At 43.8% G+C, this 20,694-nt stretch overlaps 1 protein-coding gene across 3 annotated transcripts in view; it reads right to left on the bottom strand.

Moving 5' to 3' along the window:
- The window catches only part of Mamld1 (mastermind like domain containing 1), a 102,985-nt gene extending 83,815 nt beyond the window's left edge, over positions 1-19,170 (bottom strand). For all 3 annotated transcript variants that reach the window (XM_029473610.1, XM_021153298.2, XM_029473609.1), the window contains exon 1: positions 18,940-19,170. The gene's annotated coding sequence lies outside the window, so the exon portion shown is untranslated. The remainder of the gene's footprint in view (positions 1-18,939) is intronic.
- Positions 19,171-20,694: the final 1,524 nt, after the last annotated feature.

Here is a 20,694-nt window from a genome sequence, read left to right as displayed (position 1 = left end):
TTAGGGCCAGGGAGACAGATCCATGGGGAAATGTAGTTTCACACAAGCCTGATGACTGAAGTTCACCCCTCAAAATCCACCTAAAAAGCCAGATGCAGCTGTATACATTTGCAATCCTAGCATGCCTATGGTGTGATGGTAGATGAAGACAGGACAATCTGCTAGCAGCTTGTAGCTAGCTTGGAGTACCCTGCATAGCAGAAACATCAGCAAAGATCTTGTCTTTACAAGGAGGAAAGTGAGAACTGGCTTTCAAAGACAATTCTCTGACCTCCACAACTGCACTAGGGCATGCATACAATGGCACTCTCACAAACATACATACACACATATACACAAATAAATATATAAATAGAAATGAATAACTATGAAGAAGACAATATTGATTTCTTTTTTAAATTTCTTTTTATTAATCATTCCATTTGTTTACATCTCAAATGATATCCCACTTCCCAGAGACCCCTCCACAAGCTCCCCATCCCATAACCTCCCTCTCATTCCTCCCTTTGCCTCTATGATGGTGCTTCCCAACCCACCCTCTCCCGCCTGACCTCTCCAGCATCCCCCTACACTGAGGCATCAGACCTCCACAGGACAAAGGGTCTCCCCTCCCACTGATGCCAGACAAGGCCATCCTCTGCTACCTATGTATCTGAAGCTATGAATCTTGGGTAAATGCATTTAGAAATGGTAATAATAATAATAATACTCTCCAGACCTAGATAATTTTACTTAAGGATTGTACCAGATGTTTAAAGGATAATTAACACACAATCATTACCATAAAGAAATGACAGGAGAGCTGGAGAGTTGGATCAATGCTTAATAGTGCTTACTGCTCTTGCTGAGTCTTAGGTTTAATTCCTAGCACCCACATGCTGGCTCACAGCTGTCTGTAACTCCAGTTCTAAGGCCTCTTCTGACCTGTGTGGGCTCCTGCTTGTACATGGTGTACATATACTCAAGTACAAACATACCCAAAATAGTATTTTGAGAAACAGTGTGGGACAACTAGATGGCTACAGGGAAAAGAATGGTGTTTGTCTTTTTTTCAGTGTGTACAAAACAGGCGACAGACCCAATTATACATTTTCCCCAAGACACATAAGTGACCAATGGGTGTATACAATCCTGTTCAATAGCATCATGGGAATGCAAGTCAAACTCACAGCAAGGCATCACTTCACTTGTTACATGGCTTTTTTCTTTTATATTGGAGAGAATGTGGAGAAAAGAATTCCTTTTTGTTGTTTTGTTTTTGTTTTGTTTTGTTTTGGAGACAGGGTTTCTCTGTATATCCCTGGCTGTCCTGGAACTCACTCTGTAGACCAGGCTGGCCTCAAACTCAGAAATCTGAATGCCTCTGACTCACATATGCTGGGATTAAAGGCATGCACCACCAATAATCAGGAGAAAAGAATTCCTGATCACCATTAAAAGTAAAAAATTCCCTACACTCTATCTAAAGAAAATGCTATATCACTAGCTGAAAGAGAGATCGGTTTGACTATATTTGACTGCAGTACCACCACATTACTTTGAACTTGTGAAGCAAAGATTAGAATGGTTGCCAGGAGCTATGAACTCTGAGGATATTTAAAGTCCACTAACTATCAGCTTTGAGCTATCTGACTTCTGGATAGCTAATATACAGCATAATGAGTATAGTTGGCATCACTGGATTGTTCTCTTAGGATCTGCAAAGAGGACAGGAGTAGTGAGTGACACATGGCTTTAAAGAGACAGGCAGTTCTCGGCTTACATAGTGAGACCCTATCGCAATATATATAGTGGGGGTAGGAGAGATTGCTCAGTGGTTAATATCACTGGATGTTCTTTCAGAGGAACTGGGTTTGGTTACTAGCACCTACTTGGGAGCTACTCACAACCTTCTGAAATTCAGTCCCAGGAGATCCAACACCCTCTTCTGGCCCCTAAGGGTAGCAAGTGTACACATGGTACATGTATGTAAGTACCCCATCCACATGAATTAAAAAAAAAAAACAAATTTTAAGTGTCCTTACCACTCACAGAACAGATTTTAAATGTGATCAACACACACACACACACACACAGAGTAACCACAGGTACTAATGGCTATGTTAATTTTGCTGTAGTAATAATTATAAAATATAGTTATGTGTAATCAGCACAGTGTACAACATAATTATGGACAGTATTGCTTGTTAATTCAATATGTTTTGAATGAAACTAAATCCGAAATGGAAGCTAGAACTATGGGTAAGAAATAAAACCATAAAAAACAAAATCTTTGTGATTTTGAATTCGACAATTGTTTCTCATACCAATAGTCCAAGTGATGACAGGAAAGCAAAATAAATTAGGCTTTATTGAAATGAAATAAAACCTTTATGTTGCTGGTCTCACAAGATGGCTCAGTACATCAGGGCACTTGCTAGCAAGCCCCACCACGTGCGTGTTGTCTAGAACCCACATGGTGGAAGAAAAAAAATCTAACTCTTGAAAGTTGTCCTCTGCTGTCTACAAGAGCCATGCCATACATTATCATATGCTCATGTGCAGGCACACATACATGAACAAATAAATGAAGAAAAACAAACAAACAAACAAAAGGCAAATGTTCTTACTGACAGTATGATGAGCAGATGACCCACAGGATGGAGAGTTCCTCAATGCTACTGAGTCTCCAGTATTGAGAATACACTAAGAGCCCTTATGTTTATTAAAGAACAAGGAGATAACTCAATTTTAAAATGGGCAAAGTCTGAACAAACACTTCTCCAAACAAAATATGCAAAGGGGTAATGAACAAACAGAAGATGTTCAACATTATCAGTCAACAAACACACAAATCAAAACTACAATTAAATAGAAATTTATATTCACTCAAGTACTATGGGTGTTAACAAGGATGTGAAAAAATAGCAATGCATTGTTGGCAAGATCATAAAATGTTACAACTACTTTGGATTATAGTTTGACATTTCCTTAAAGTGTTAAAGAGCTACCATGTAATTCAGACATCCCTCTTCTAAGAATAGACCCAAGGAATATGAAAATATATATCCACATGAAAGGCTGTCTATGAATGTTCATAACAGTTTTCCTCATGGTCGCTAAATTTTCTGCCAATTGATGAGCAGAAAGACAAACTGAGCTCTATCTATATTTGGGGAAATAAAGGACTGAAGGAGTTGACTTGGTGGGTAATGTGTTTCCAGTACAATCAGCAGCATGCACATAAAAAGATGGTGATGGTATACTGGGGAGGTAGAGACAGGTAGAGTCCTGTATCAAAAAGCAAAATAGCTCTTAAGGAACAACACCAATTTTTACTTCTTTTGACCTTCACACTCACCTGTACATGCAGCTGTGCAATTGTAAATCACATATCTGCACCAAAATACACACAATAATAAAAAGTAAAAAAAAAAAGCCAAAAAAGAAAGAACACACAAAATTCTAACAAATTATACAATATGGATAAACCTTGAAAATATTAATCCTCAAAAGAAATCAACCATAAAAGTTGTCCTATTCTATTATTTGGAAGAAAATTGGGTGAGTTCTTTAGCCCTGGTGTGGGAAAAGGTTTATGTGACTCAGTGTCCAAGAGTGATAATGGAAAAAGCCGATAACTAAATACAGAAAAATCCTCTTGCAGCTGAGCCTGATGCATGCCTTGAATTTTAGCACCGGGTAAGTGAAGGCAAGAGAATCATAAGACCTTGTCTCAAAACAGCAGGCAAGCAAGAAAACAAAACCATTTGCAAACCATACAGAACAAGTATCCAGAAGAACAAAGAAATTTTAAAAATTATTTGTAATAAATATCACAGATAAAAACTCAATTATCGTCATCACAAAAAGTCTTAAAATTGAGGATATAAGCCCCTCAAAATCAATAGAAAAAGGAAGAAAAGACTTTGACAGATAATGCACATACAGAAAATATCAAAAAGGCTCTTAAGCATATGAAAAGATATTCCAAGTTACTCATAATTAGAAAAATGCTAATTAAACTACACTGAGATATCATTTCTCACCTATCAGATTTAGAAAAATTAAAAAGTATAGCAAATGCTTTGGTGATGAGGCTTTGGGAGAAGAGACATTTTCATGCATTGCTGGAGGGGAGTTGGGGAACACATCAAAACTTCATTTGTTTTTACATTTGACACATGTGTACAGTGTTATTATTACACCTATAAGAACTGACCCTGCAGATACAGATCCAACAGTATGAAAATGCATATATTCCAGTTTGTTTCTTGAAGCAGTCAGTGTAAGTACAAACTACTAGAAACAACCTAAGATACTTACAGCCAAGAGGAGGGGCTTTGGATAATCTATGGTATACACCTAGCATAGTACGCTGCAGCTTCTCATAAAAGATTGAAGACGACTTCTGTGCATTGACACAGAATGGTTGCTAGGACGTGTTTCCAACTGCAAGAGCAAAGCCTGAAAGTGTCTATAAAGTGCCATGCTTCATGAAAGAAAAACACTGGTCTAGAAAAATACACCTTTGTTTGTATTTAGAGGGGTGCAGAAAAGCTAAGATGTTGGCTACCTAAAGGAGAATGATGTGGGAAGCGGAGAGCCAGGCAGAGGGTTCCCAGTTGCAATGCTTCTTGTGTCTTGTACTGTGTTATTATTACACACACACACACACACACACACACACACACACACACACACACCTCTTAAAGAATTAACAAAGTTAGAGAAAGCAAAAAGAATCCAATCGGAGGCAAACGAAATCCTGGGATTTTGTTGTCATTTCATTTTGGGTTTTGCAAGAGAATGTCTTTGTTTTAATATATTTTAAAGTATTTGGGGGATAAAAGAACATTATGCCCATTATTAGCTCTTGCAATTCAGAGGAAGAAGTATGTGTGTGAGCATGTTGAGGGGTGTATGTGTTATGTTTGTAGAGGATAGTTGATAAAACAAAGAAATTATGGGAAAATATTAATATTTGATAAAAAAGAGTGACCTTCTTGAGAGGGAAGAGACAGACCTAGCTCAGGCAGATTTGTTTACAGTGATGAATTGTACAGACATAAGCTTTAAAAAAAAAAAGAGCCTTATAAAGTGTTATTTTACCTTGTTAACAGGCTTCTTCATAGCCATGGGTTAGCAATGCTCAAATGACTTTCTGTGTACTCTAGGATTTAGTGAGTAAATATATTATGGATAACAGCAGAGATTTCTCACTGTTTACAAAAGGAATTATAAAAATCGAAAGAGGAAAGGTAGAATGAACTTTGGTATGGGATCGGAATTTAGAGGAATGAGTGTGAACTTGAATTTCCTAGACAGATAGAGAGATAAATAGGATTTACTGAAATAATAAAGACAAAAGTTATACATTATTTGATTGTTATAACGTCTTAACCTAGCTGACTTTGATGCCTGTAGGAATGACCATTCACTATCTGCATCAAGGGGTCTAAGTACTACTGTCCATTTAAAGAAATGAAGGCAATGCTCAGACGATTAATAACAATTAGACAAAAGACTTAGGAGCCAATTTAAAGAACCCAAACTGGAGCATTCTGAGAAGCAAAATAAATATGGGTAATAAAGGATCATAACTCACTAATTAGGATAAAATATACAAATATAATATCAATGAATACATAAATAAATATACTTACTTATTATATGGGAAGGGAAGATCTTTCTCACAGTAGAAAGCAAAACAATAAATATAGAAAACATTCCTGGAATCAGAAGTTCACTATTTGGCAGGCATCACAGTAAACTTTCCTCAGGCATGGCCATCTAGTGATGTTAAACTAGTGAGGAAAAGGAAGAGAATAGTAAGATACCAGCGTAGTCGTGACTGTCTTCCTCCCACGAAGATACTTTACTGCAAGGTGCAGCAATAGTGCTTTGAGAGTGGAGGTACCAGGAAGATATGAGATTGACCAAGTTACCAAAGTGACTATCACCAACAATGACAGTCAGCAAGCTTATGTGCTCCCCTGATGTAGTGCACTGAGGGGACACATCATTACTTTTGTGTGGCTGGCTCCTGACAGAAATCACACAATCCAAATCTAACCAGAAGGAAACAGCAGACAACAAACCAAAATTAAGGGACATTCTGTGAAATAAGCAGTCTGTACTGTTCAAACACATCAATGCTTTAAAACACAAAAGCAAGCTGAGATATTGTCCCAGACTAAAGGAGACTGAAGTCGCAGCCAATTGCACCTCATCATAGTAGATTTTCTTATGCTTTAATGGGCTAGGAAAACTGGAAAAATCTGTTTTTTTTTTAACTTCCACAAAAATATTTTTGTTTCATGGTTCTAGAAGTGGGAGGAACCCTAGCAGACTAACTTGTGGTAAGAATTTGACTCTGTGTTCACATATAACAGTCTATATGTATGTTCATATGGAAGAAGATGCCAAATGGTTTGATTGTGCCTGTTTTATATAAGGATACCAAGACAATTCATGACGATTCTACCATTATGACCTAATCATGTCTCAAACATTTCATTCCTAATACCACCATACAACTTTAGGGATTGAGATTTCAGCATATGAATTTTGACGGGGATACAAATGAAAGCATTTAATTCACAGAATGAATGGAATGATTGTTGTATCTAAAAAGTCTCTAAGAACAAGGTGTGTCCTCTTACATCCTATGGTGCCATCCTATAATCCTAGCAACTCTACGTAAGGGGTTAACCTACAAAATTATAACAAGGCCTCCAGATTGCATCCTTGAGAAAGGTTAGTAGCAATGTTAGAGTCCTGATTTTGACTCACATCCTGTGTTTCTGCATAGGAACATCTTTTGGCTTTAGGAACTATATACTGAAGCATCTTGGGGACAATAGAGCACTGTGTTTATAATTACACAAATTTGAGAAAGAAATTTGTGTATGTGTGATTTGTCTGTATGAGGTAGATAAAGTACAAAGAAAATGTGGCAAAGGTATTCAGAAATTATTGGGACTGTTCTTTTTTGATTGTGGATGTAACCTGTGTGACTTAGGAATTTACACATGTCAGTCAAGTCCACTATCTAGATGATGGTGTTGATGGTGATTAAGAAAGTCTGCATTCAGTGGAGGTGTGGGTGAAGAATAACATATGCAAACATGTTCCCTGTGGCGCTTTCCTGTCAGTCTGGCTCCTGTGCTTGGTGGCCTTCAGGGTCTGTGCTGAAGCTCATCTTCCAGGCTCTAGGGTGGACACACGCTAATACCTTCCCAGCCTTCCTGGCCCTTGTCACCCGCTCTGTCCATGCATACTTGAAAGTATGTGAGTGTCCACAAGCAGATGTGGAGTTTCTGTCCCATAACAACATTCAGAGATATAGGTCTCTTTCACACACACACACACACACACACACACACACACACACACACACACACACACACGTTTTTCTTTGTAATATTTGAAATATTGGCACTGTGCTTGGTTGTACAAGAGTTGTACAAGAAAACAGATCTCTAAGACCAGTCTCTTCCTTAGTCTCCCCATGACCTCCCTTGCATGTAAGAAGTTGTATTTATTGCTTTGTGGCCAACTGGAACCCAGAGCCACCAGGGAGGCTAGTGCAGGGGTTCCTTACTCACCACCTGGTTCCTGAAGGCTCCTGGGTGGCTGTGTATGCGTGTGGCTGGCTGTGTGTGGTATGAGCCAAACCTGCTCATGAAAGCAGTGCTCAAGCCTGTCAATTTTAAGATGAAATTTGTGTCTCCCCCTTTTGTGTTTCACTGTGTCATATCAGTTTAAGAAAATAAAATTTGGAATTGTTTTAAAAAAAGAAAGTCTGCATTCATGTCAAATAAAAAAAAATATAAAAGGCTTTCAAATGACCAGTCGATGCCCCGAAGGCAAGGTCTAGAGAGCAAAGAGTAAAGACCTTTGTGTTCATGCTCAGAACATGTTTCAGGTTGATAGATGACTGTCTAAGAAGCCAGAGGACAGGCGTTTCCAGGTACACGTTGGCATGCAGAAAACAGCAACTGCCATTTGGATAGCTTTCAAATCAAAACTGAACAAAGGAGTCACTACTACTGCTCCTTAAAGTCCTGACTAGTTTGTCAGATGCCAGTTACTCTGCTGAATATGCTTCAAACCCACTCTGTATAGGCAGAAAGCCTGAGAACCAGAGAACTGCCATCAGGTAAAGAAATTTGGGAGAGAATGAGGAAAAGATGAATGCATGGAGAACAAACAGATGTATGAAAATGAAGATGTGAAAGGCCATGAAATAGTCACGGTGAAATAACCTATGCAAATTAATAAGTAGTGAATTACTATGCTAAACAATTTCAAACCACCCACAAAGAATCGCCCTATAAAGTGCAGTTCATAAGAGACATTCTAAAATGAGGACCTCTAAACTTAAGTGTGGTCTCTAATAAGCTTGTCAACTAGCAGTGTGTGGTTATTAAAGATGTAAAATCTAGCTAGTCCAAAATGACTTGTGCTGTGAAGGTGAAACATTAGAATCTAAAGACAGAATAATAAGAGTATAGAACACCTTGTTAATTATGTGTTGATTTCATGCAGAATAGTTTACATATAGCGTGTTAAATAAAAACACATCATTCAAACAAATCCAATCTGCTTATTTTATGTTATTGCAGCTTAAATTATTTCTATTAGATAGCACTCTGGTTTTCAAATTTTGTTCAGTTCTTCCTCACCAAGATCTGTGTCCATCCTATTGAACACCTCACCCTCCCTTGGCACGTGTTAACTCCCTTGATTTATTTTCCTTCAAGGCACTTGTCATCTCAGATACTATACATCTTACTTAATTTTTCTATCACTGTCTCCATTATTGAACAATTTTTATAGTTATTTTTCTGCTTTGTTTGCTTTTGTATCCCAGACATGTCATTCATTTGTATCTTTATTTTCACAATGGGTACTAAATACCTCATATTATATCCATCAATCCCTCCATATCCCCTATAATGCCTTGTACATAGTAGACTTATAAAAATCTTTGTTGAATCCATTTTTCTAAATAACTTTTGAGCAGTTCTCCAATTGATTATATTAGCATATGCTCCAGTCTCATACCATACCCTTCTTCCTTTTTGTCCTAATGAGAGCAGAGAGACAGCCCAAAGGCAGTCCCACTGAGGAAGAGGAGAGAACAACACATGTTTCCTAAAAGTCAGTTATGAGGAGTTCAGGAAATAGAGGCATTGCATACTTAAAAGTATAGTCATTCAGCTATTGACCTACCTCTTGCAGAAACACCATTGGATGTTGCCTATAGAAATAACAAAATGTGGGCCTGGAGAAATGGCTCAGTGGATATTGGTTAAATAAGTATGGTGACATAAGTTTGGATCCCAAGCACTCACAGAAAAACATGTTTGTAACTCTTGTGGAAACAGAGCATCCCCCATCCCAATATCAGCTTTTTGAGTCAGAGTTCCTCATTGAACATGGTACGAAAGGTGGTGAGTGATGAATGAAGACAGCTGATATTGACCCCAGGCTTTCATACTAGCCCAGGTATGTGTATGTACCCACTTGCATATAGGGACACCCACCCACACACACTGACAGGCCATATCCTCCAAGTAGAGGGATCCAACTTCACAAGAAAAGAAATCCCCAGATTCTCCCTCAGTATAGTGATAGACTGATACGGCACAGAGAGAACAGGGTCAAGCCCAGGGCCCCAAGATGAGATTAGAAGCTTGCACATGATTTCTCCACCAAGACCAGAGTCCAGACTCTACCCTCCACCTAGTCTATAAGGGATGGTGTGGGGGCTGGAGTGGGAAGAAAGCATCTTGGAGCTTGTGTCAGAGTACAGATGAGATGGGTAGACGTTGTAAGCCCCTCATGAACTATAGGTGGACAACACAGTTACATGATTCAAAAAACAAACAAATGAAGGCTGAGCACTCCGGGTGCAAACAGTTGAGAAACTAAAAGCTTCTTTTAGACAAGACAAACTGTTACTCATTACAAAAATAAGGGCGGGGTTGCTTAGGGTTGTTTTTTCTTTCTGTAATGAAAATTAGAAAACATGAAGTCAAACCTAAAACAGCCATCTGTTTAAAATGAAATAATTTCAAATAACAAGCCCCCAAGGACCACCCCCCCATTATTCATAAAATCTGTTTTATTTGAAATTGGGCATTGGTACAAGACCAACAAAATTCAATATTTACTGTTGACTGAGAACAACTCATGGGTGTTAGGGGAAGAGGTGAGGGATACAATTTTCTTCCTTATAAGCTACTGTTTGATAGCTAGAAATAAAAATCTCTCAGTTCTCTAGTCTGCCAACTGCAGGCCCACATGTAACTAGGGGTCAAAATGTTTCTTCTGATGGTGTTTAACTATGTGGTGGGGTGCAAGATGGGGCTCCATCCAGGCCTGAGCTGGTTTAGCGTCTAGTAACTTGCTGGGGAGCCCTTGGCATGTAAGACTTGTCTTCAGCTCCAGCACCCTCATGTGAAAATGAGAGGTCTTCAAGGAAATTTCTTCCTTTTCCGTTCTTTTCTCATATCAAAAGAAGTGCCAATATTTTATCTTTAACCAAACCTCTAGAACTGCTTCCCTTTAGTGAACAGTCTCTATGACCTCCAACCCCATGCAAAATAAAACCCCTGTGCATTCAAGTCTTCGGCAATGTAAAATGATGGATCATTATGCATCACTCTCAGACATTTCAAGCAGCTTATATTTTAATGCATGGTCCAATCGTGGAATGCCAGGGCTTGAGGATGGTCCTGGATTCCCTTAGTTCAGACCTTTGTTGTAATGATAAGGAAACTGAAGCCTAGAAAGGGGGAAGGGACAGGCCCAAAGAGTCTTTAGTTGGAATCAGAGATGAGCCTACAGCACAGATGGGTGAGTGTTCTTCACACATTATTCTGGGGGTTTCTCCAAGTCTCAAGAATGTGCTCTTAGACCAGTGAACTTTTTGAAGGGCAATGGTCAACTGCCACACTTTATGATTAACACATCACAATTGTTTTGTTTGATTATATGATGTCTCAAGTTGCTAGGTAGGCTCTGCTTTCAAGTAGCTGGCATGATTCCTCCCCTTCCAGATTAATAATGAAAGCAAGGCTGAGACACTGTGCCCAAGGATGGGAATCTAAGGCACTTTGCACCACAATACAGTAACCATCCTCATATTTTATATGTTCTTTACTTAACCATCCTTGACAAATCTGGCATGTTTAAGAAAAGAGAATGGGAGGGGGCACATCCAACAGTGACTAGGAGGAGGGTAAGGAAACTGGAGACTCCATGAGTTTCATCTTGGACCTGATTGAGCCCCACAGCTGGCTTTTAGGAGGCTCACCTTGTATTATTAGTGGGTAGAAAAGGACCCCTGGGCTGCCCTGCTGCTCAAGACCCGACTCTTGCTCCTAAGAGAACACCTAGAAAATATACAGGCAGCTTCTGCTACTCCCTAGGGGTGTTTAGTTCCCAATGGGATTACTACTGTAGTGACACTCTTTGATACTGCCAAGGGCTTACTTTGAGGGTTGTGACTACAACTAACACAATCAAGCTCTTTATTCCATGGCTGGGGCATCTCTAGAAAGAACCATATTGTTCACTTTAATTCCAATGTCAGCACAACTATTTTAACACCAAGTGGGTCAGATTTGACTCCAAATCCCTGAAATTAATTTTAGAGTGGCAGTGAAATAAAATAGCATACTTTGAGCTTTGTTGTAACATGTTCATGCAACACACAGCAAAGAAAATGTAGTAATTAGAGGTTAAATTAATCCTTGACAGACATGCAGCTTAGAAACATTGTGCCCTCCTCCAAAAACCTAGCATAATGCATGCCAGTCTTTCAGAATCAGACTCACAAAGCATGTGATGTTGGCAATTACACCAAAACTACCGTCCCATTTTGAATTCCAAGGTCAGTGCTGGAACTTCCAGAGCCAGATATTAACATTGCAAACTCCCTGAGAATGAAACCCAAACAAGGTTCTGCAAATGCCAGCAAAGACCATCCAGCAAAGCTTTCCATAGCACTGGCTTCCCAACTGGACTCCAGGGTAAAATGTTATCCCTTTAGAGGCCCTGTGGCCAGGGCCATGATGGATCATTAACTTGTCGCTTCCTCTCTAGCTTGTTCCAGTCTTGCATCTGTGCTGTCCATCCTGATCACACTGAGAACAGCACACATAGATACAGGGTAGATTACCATACAGCACAATGCAGAACACTCCTCTTCTATACCTTTCATCTCTGCTCACTGCTTTTGATCTGCCCTGAAAAAATACCTGTCTACTAAAACTTCTGAGCAAAAGGCATCTTCTTGACATGCCCAAGAACTGGAGGACATATATATGACCCCCCCCAACAGCCTTTCTATAGCTTCCTGGAAATGTTGGGCAGCTCTCTGGGCCTCAGTCTTTTCTGGGATTTACCTTCCATCATTTAGGTATAGTGACAATGGTCTGCTTGCTAATTGGGGCCATCAGAGAGGCAAGCAGACTTGTGGTCCCAATCTCCTTTGCAATTGAGGTGTCAGTGTGCCGCTGGAAGAAGCAGATAGTGGTTTTTTCAGGCTGAAATCCTAGGAAAAATTAGGAATGGATGACATATGGGGTAGCAGTGTGGGGCTTGGTTCAATTGAACAGAACACTCTGGATTCCCCAAAGTACTGCACTTTATTGCCATGTTTTTAGTCGTTAAAGGCCCACACTCCCCTCCCCAGATAGGAAACACAAGCCAGGGCCAGCAGACTCTTCTAACCCAGAAGCCATTTCACTCAGAAGCTTTGGCCCTTGTGCTTGATCTCTTCGAAAAGCAGCAGAAAGGTATCCCTATAGTCTAGTATCCAGAAACTCCCACAGACAGAAGAGAAAAATACAGTGGCTGATTGGGCAAAACAGATAGCAATTTACCTAGAGAAAGTAAGGAAGTACAGGGAGACTGGGGCTTAGACTTCACAGTACAGAAAGAATCACTGGCAAAATCAAGATCAAAAGACAGAGTCAGGTGAACTTTCTCCAGGGCCAGGTAAGGTCCCTGTCTTATGGACTAGAATGGGGTAAACAGTAGGGATGTCTAAAGTTTGAGGCAATGAGAGAAGGTCAAAAATGTGTATCTGGATAAGGGAAGTTCCACAAATTTTGCAAAGAGCTTTTTGCCCTCTTTTGCCCAAGACCTCCTTAGATTGTGTCCCTGGAAGCCTTTACTCTGGGGAGTTCAATGCCTTTGGTCCGGTTTCTTTCCCCAGGGGACTCTTAGATTGTAACATGACCAGTTGTTTGGAAATCAGGGAGGTCATATTTTAGGAGAAAACCTGAGGCTCTGAGGAAACCAAGGAAGCTCAGGAAAGAGGGCAGAGGAGAGAAAAACTGGAGAGGAGAGAGGGCAGACAAGAAGCTCAACTCTTACTTCCATCTGCTCTCATTGGATACATGCTCCAGGACTAACAGCTCTGTGCTGGTAACTGAAAGCAGGACCCCACAGGATGTATATGAATATGGTATAATGTGCCCTTTCTCACCTTGGTGGGGAACTCCTTGACTAACAGCCTCCAGCTCCAGGAGGCCTTTTCCTCTTCCTTTGCTACATTTATAGCCAGAACAATGGCACAACACAAGCAACGAGTAATAAACATATACCAGAACATTCCATTCAAAGTCCTAAAGATATTTAAGGATTTGCTGTCTAAAAATTTAAAAATCAAACTGATTCCAACTAATCTTTGCAAGGCTTCTTTCCTGCTGTCTACTTGACTGGTGCTGCCTAGGGTTGCCCTTGTGGTAGTGGTGGTGGTGGTGATAGAGGTGTAAGATGGGAATGGGTTTATTGCACTGAACCATAATAAACAGCTCCTGTTCCTCCATCATTTATCTCCCTCATCGGTGACATCTGGGCTGGTCTATTCACACTCTCAGCATTCTATCTGCTCCAACAGTCAGCCTTTTTTGCTTGGATAAGGAGAGATTTTTTTAGTTACATCCATTATATGTGTATCAACATTTATGGCAGCAAGATAATTGCCAAAGAACTGAGAGAATAAAAGGTATTTCTTCATTATGTCCACCCTTACCCGTTTTTTTTTTAAAGGTCAATATTAACATTGAGAAGGACAGTGGCAGATTCTTTCACTCTTGCTGAATCTTTAAAGTTAGGAAATGTGTTCTTTAGAAGCATTCCTTGGAACTGGAGGGTTAAGAAAAGGTTCAGCATCGAGTTCTGAATCCATATCCCAGTGGGTCCCATATGTGTCTGTGGATAGGAGGTTTTTTTGTCCTTGTAACCTTTGCTAAATAACTGCAAGGCAGCAAATCTGCTCTATATTTAATGAGTCCTCTGGAAATATGCCAGTCTAATTTCAAAGAGTTTAGATCCTGTTATCTGTAGACCAGCGCAGTGATTAGGAGGCCTGCCATCAATAGGCCCCCAGAGGGTTGGATTGGGAGTACTGGACAAGAGGCACACTGGGCTGCCTCTCAGCCCCCTTGCCTATATAACTCTTGCTTAGAAGTTCACATTTGCAAAGACACAAGAGAGGGGACACTTCCCACTTTCCCAATATTATTCTGATTGGCCTTCCGCCATATTTAATTCCCCTTTCCTCAACGCCTCTGAAAATCGTAGCTCCACTTCTTTATCCATCTCACTGTTTTCCCCAATGACAAGGCTGAACTTATGTGTCATTTTCCCAGAAAATAACCGTTTTGTTCACAAATCCCAATACTTCAGAACTGGAAGGCAATCAGATTCAGGGCTATGGTGGGAATACAAGGAGGGAGGACAAACTTGACCACAATCCCTCTGTTAATTAAGTGAAGATGGGTGTTTTTTAGAAAAAAAAAATGTTTACCAGCTTCTAGTCTGTCATATACTATTCTTTCACAGGGAAAGAAGAAGAAATCAAAATCGCTGAAACTGAAAATGTTTACTACATTTGCAAAAGAAGCAGTCCACCTGCTGCCAGAAGAACCACTTGTTTACCATCAATGTTGGTCCACCTCACAACCCCAAACAGTAATGCAGTTCCTGGGCAGGATCCACTAACAGGTGCATTTTAAGCCTTTAGCTGGTCAAATTTAGAGTGTGAAAAAGACATTAAACATGCCGCTGGGTTTAAAAATGCCTTCTTCTTACTGAAAAGGATCAGCAACAACAAATCTCCTATCTTAATATGCAGTGAATGTATACCTCCCCACACCAACTCCAGCAACAGGCGATTTCCTGGTTGAGTTTAAAAATTCAATGACGTTCCTGTTTCAACCCACACATCTGTGTCACTGTCAGCGTCAGTGGCAGGAAAACAGACAAAGTCACCCTTTGCTAATGATTTCCTAACATGGAATTTCCTTGTATCTTCTAAAGCCTTTCTTCCAACGCCAAACACCCCCCACCCCCACCCCCCCAACACATTGTACTGAAGGAAAACTGAAAATGGTCATCACCGGAAGAGGATGGTTTTAAAGGAGATCTTGTAAGGAAGCTCTTCGACTCTTAAGATATTTTTAAAGCGACTAAAGGAAGCACTGCTAGTGTTTCCAACACCCGTAGGTACAAAGCAGATACATTTCTTCCAGGCACTCTCAGCTCCATCCCTTTCTTCCCAAATTCTACTATGGGCAACATTCTCACCGATACTAGAGGAAACATGCAGACAGCCCCGAGAGCAGGAAAGAAACACTAGAGACCAGCAATAGCACAAAACAATATAGAAGCCCATCACTTTCCCCTCTGGAGAACATCCTATTTAATATGCTACTGGTCATCAGGAGAAAAGAGGGCTGTTACTTTAAGGGGAAAAAGCTGATTAGCTGCTCTAGCTGGCAGCAAACAGCTGGTCTGTCCGGCAGGTTCAAGGCCATTTCAGCTCCTCTCTTATGGAGGTACCATATGTTCCATCTCGCACATCAGCAGCTTTATTTTCCAATGATCTTGCTCCAGAAGAGATGCACAAAAGGGGGAGAAGGGTGAACCAGTAGTTCACCCTTTAATTACTTTTTTATGCTTTTACATGTATCTGGGCTGTGTGTATTTGTGTGTGTGTGTGTGTTGGGGTGCCACTTAATCTAGTACTCTAAAAACCAAAAGATGATCAGACAACACACTTATCAATAAACTCCACAGATGGGAGTGGAGCAGGAGAAAGATATGCAAAAAGGAATGAGCGCGGGCACAAACACTCACAAAGACTTCAACATCAGATTAAAGGGGAATGGGGGAGGGGCAGAGTCAAGGAGGGATAAAGAGGAACTGGACTGCCCTAAGATCCACCAGCTTGAGTTAGGCCCCACCCACTTCTTACTTGTAGCCTTTTTTTTTTTCTTATCAGTAGCCTTATCTTCGCAGAGGAACTTCAGGTGCAGAGAAGTGGACCATTTTGGAGAAGCCTGGAGGAGCAGGCTGATAGGATGTAAAAGGTTTCTTGGAACAACAGGCTTAAAATTGCACAGGGCAAGTCCTGTTTTCTCCCAAATTTGGTGGGTTGGGTCTGGGGGAGCAGGTGTAAGGAGCAGGGACCAGTAAATACTCAATCTAGCTGAAAACTGATGCTGGTGCGTTTTGGACACCCCTAGTTGCCAACACTGTGTTTGTATAGAGGCAACAGGCCAATGCATGGTCCAAGGCCGCTTTTGCATCCTCACTTCCAGTCCCAGACTACCCTAGAGGTGCCTCAAACAAAGGACACCCTTAGAGAGTTTCAATACTGTTCTCTCTCTCTCTCTCTCTCTCTCTCTCTCTCTCTCTCTCTCTCTGTGTGTGTGTGTGTGTGTGTGTGTGTGTGTGTGTGTGTGTTGGGGGTTGGGGGAATACGATAGTGGGGAGCAAGAAGGAAGAGGAATGTAGCTAGATTGCAAGGTGGTTAAAGCCTCAAGCCATTACCAGTGTCTCTGCCGCCTACAGGCGCGTCAGCCACCCTAGGTTTTTTGCCTGAGAGGGGAGCCCCAAAGCAAAGCGAAACCGAGGAAAGGGCGCCCCCTATGCCCAAGTCCTGCCATCACAAGAACCTGCGGCAGTTGCCCACCCCTCTGAGCGTTCGCCGCCTCCCGCCTGGCTCTTGCCTGCTTACTGTGCAGCGGGCCAGACAGTCTTAGATGCAGGGATTTAGGGTGTCCAAGGCCGGCAGACCAAGAGCATACAGAGCGTCAGAAACAAGAGCTTTCTGCGACTTCTCCGGTTCCTACAGAGAGCCCTCAAAATACAGACCCCCCCTCCTCCATTGCCTACACTAGCCCTCCTGTCCCGAGCGGCTTGAAGCTACTTGGAGGCTGCCTCCCCCGCCCTCTGCCTCTGAGTCCCTTTCCCCTTCCCTCTCTCCAGCCTCCTGGGAAACAAAGGGGCTTTTTATAAAGCGGATTGTTGGCGGCGGCGGCGGCGGGGGTGGGAAGGAGGGGGGAATCTATAAAGACAAGAAGAGGTGGGAGGGAGGGAAGGAAAGAAGCTGCGCGGCCTCCAGGGGCCCAGAGCAGTGGTGGCAGCCGGGAAGCCCTGGTGGGTGCATGGTAGACCCCACCCGGCCAGTGAGCACCAGAGCGAGAGCCTGCGCCTATCAAGAAACTGGGCCGAGCCACTGTGATGCTCCCATCCGCCCACCGCAGGCAGGGAACATGAGTAGCGGCCATGGCCCGGGGCCGATGGAGGCAACATGAATCCCGCGGGGGTCTTCTCTGGAAGACCGTGCCCCTTTCCCTAGCAAACTCTTTGAGAATTGCTGAGGGTTGCGGAGACTTTGCCTCTTTGTTACAGCACGACTGTCTCTCCTCCACAAGGCTCTTTCGCCCTCACAGACAATGTCCCGGAACCGGCCTTGGTCAGCTATCCGCAAAGGGAACATTTCGCTTGGGGACGGTACTCTAAGGGGTTCCTTCTGCTGCCAAACAACAAGGACAGGCTACCCCAGCAACTGGAATCCAATCTCCTCATGATCCCTAGCCACCCTGTGCCCCTGACCTCGCTCACACACCCACATTCTGGGTGCCCGACTCAGCCGCACCCAGCTGCAGGAGCCCAGCAGGGAGTGAATACCCCAGATGGAGGCGCGTCTGTTTGCCCAGGTTCCGATGGCTTTAGGGCCGAGTTTTCAGTCTGGGTAATCCTATTAGTGTCCGCTCAGTCCGAATTTAATCACGGATCAGAATCAGACAGCACCGCTAGCTTTCCAGGCTTCGGACTCGCTGCATCAGGACGGAACCTGGCCAAGCCAAGTGGGCAAGAAAAGTATTTGGCGGCGCTCCGGGGGGCTTCCCACCCGCCCTAGGCAAAGCCTGGCGCCGGCTCTGCTGCTGAGAGAATGCCCGGGAGCCTAGAGCGCCAATTCCTGCGCAGGGGCTCTGGAAACGTTGGGTGGGAAATCAGCAGGGGTTGCCTCAGACCCCTAGCTCTGCTCCAGGCTGCTTTCATGAGGAGGAGTTGGCAAGTGGGGTGGGGGAAGCACAGGGCAACACGCACACCCCATACTCTGCTCCGCAGCAGCAAATCAGTTTGGGGCGGGGGAATTCCTCATCCAGTACCCACTGCTGGACTCTGGAAGCTGGCATGAGAAGACAGTATCTCTGATGGCACCTTGGGCAGTGAGCGAGTGGCCCAGGGGTGTGGGGATGGAGTAGGTGCCTCTTGATAGCCGAATGTAGCCCAGGGAGCCCGCGCAGCTTGCGCCCCTCTATACCTTTCCTTCCTGGAATGCAGCCGCCTCCGCCCAGTTTTGGATGCCCTCAGGGGCGCCTAAAAGAAGGCAGAGGCCAAAGACCCTGGGCATAGAGACCTGCGCTCACCCCAGTTAGGCCAGTCTGAGAGGGGGGGTAGCCAATCCCCAGCACCAGGTGGGCCGTGTGTTCAGAGCAAACTTTGGGGTCTCCCATTTCACAGCATCCCAGGGCCCCGGATCCTAAAAGATGGAGACTATAATTGAGGACTATAAGTGCACCCTAGAGTCCCCCCCACTGGAGCAGTCGGACTTCCCGCACCCGCCTTCACCCTTACCGTGTTGCGGAGCTCCAGCAGCAGCCAGGGCAGAGCCAGAGGGGCGGGCGGCCGCCGGCACGGGCAGCCTACCCAGGCGCCCGCCGAATGGCCCAGCCGGATTGAAGATCACCCCCTGGCTAGCGGCCGGTGCCCCCGCGCCCGCCCGCCGCCCGTCGCTTCAGCTCGCGGCCAAGTTCATGCTGGCGGCGCTGCAGTGGCGGCCTCAATCTGCTCGCTCCATTCCCACCGCCCGGCTCCGCGCCGCGCGCCCGGAAGGTGGAGTTTCGGGGGTTTAAGTTACTGATAGGCATTTCTCACTGCTGTGTCACTCGGGGAGGAGGAGACACGCACGCCGCACACTCACACACCCTCACACTCACGGCGACGAGCAGCTCTGGTCTTAAAGGAGAAGCTGCGCTGCCCTGCCTGCGACCCCACCAGCCTCGAGCCATGAAAGGCAGGGTTTTCAAACCAAGATGTAGCCACAAGCAGCCTAAGAACTGATCGCCCAAGGGACCTTCCAAATCCTCTAGACACTTTTTAATGAGGAAAGGAGCAGCAGGCTAGATTCGCAGTGACAGCCTCCTTTCTCTGTTATGGCTACTGATGCAGCTGGGAGAGACCAGAGAAGTGGAGTGAGGATACAGTTATCTTGGAAGGCTCCTTTGCAGGTGAAGGGTGGGTGGCCTGTACCAGCAAAGTCAAGTGGCTTGACTTGTCTGTGCCCTGATGGGGAGAAGCAACAGCAGAGTTAGAAAGGAATCCTAGTCATAAATGGACAGAGCCACCCGAGAGCCACAGAAGACCCTGCTGGGCTTAGTGGGGGAAAAGCCATGTTCCCCAGTTTAACTTTTCCAATTAGCTTGGAAATGGAGCAAGCTGGTGGCTAGTAAGGGTTAGTGATGTACAGAATAATGCGAGTGAGGAAAAGCCAGCACTTAGCTGTGATAAGGTGAAAGAATGTTCCAGATTGAAGTCAGGATGAAAGACAACCAAGAAAAAAGTGACGACGATAGATAGAAATGATGATGATGATGACGATGATGATGACAAGGACTGTGGTGGTGGTGGTGGTGGTGAAGCAAGCAAAGAGGGAGGGAGACCCCTTCTCAAATATTAGCAGAGCTTGCTGCTGAAACCAGTGCTGCCAGCTCCCTCCCCTCCTTCAGGTAAGGGCACTCACCTGCAATGGGTGACAGCTGCACTGGCCGCTGCTGGTCTCACTCTCCATGTAGGGAGGCAATATGTCTGTAGGCTCACCAACAGCTCATACCTGGATGGTCAAACAATCAGACCAGCAGTGACTAGCCCAGGAGGGACCTAGCCTCTCAAAGGTCAGCTATTAACCTACATGTCACCGCCCCATCCCCGCTCCCCGCTCCCCGCCCCTGAGTGAACACGCGCCTTTTCCCTCCTTAGTGTTCCTATCCTTACCGCCCCCCTTCTCCCCCCTCCTGTCCTTAGCTCAGAGGCTGGTTGTTGTCCTGGCTGCCAGTAAGATTATCCCGGAACTCAGAAGCGCTGGTCACAGTCTCTATTGACACTTTCTTTCTCTGGGTCCAGGGCTAGGGAAGACCATGCTAGAACTAGGCTGGACTAGCTGCTATGGTGGAGTTGATCACAGGACCACCACCTGTGGCTTTTGCAGAGCTGTGAGTTCCTTGTAAACTGCCCACTGCCCGGTGGACCAGTGCGTGCTCTTTACCTGCTCAGGCTGGAGTCTCTCTCTCTCTCTCTCTCTCTCTCTCTCTCTCTCTCTCTCTCTCTCTCTCT

The sequence above is a fragment of the Mus caroli genome, chromosome X (genome assembly GCF_900094665.2).
Source record: "Mus caroli chromosome X, CAROLI_EIJ_v1.1, whole genome shotgun sequence".
Taxonomy (NCBI): domain Eukaryota; kingdom Metazoa; phylum Chordata; class Mammalia; order Rodentia; family Muridae; genus Mus; species Mus caroli.
This window is presented reverse-complemented; position numbering and strand designations above follow the sequence as displayed.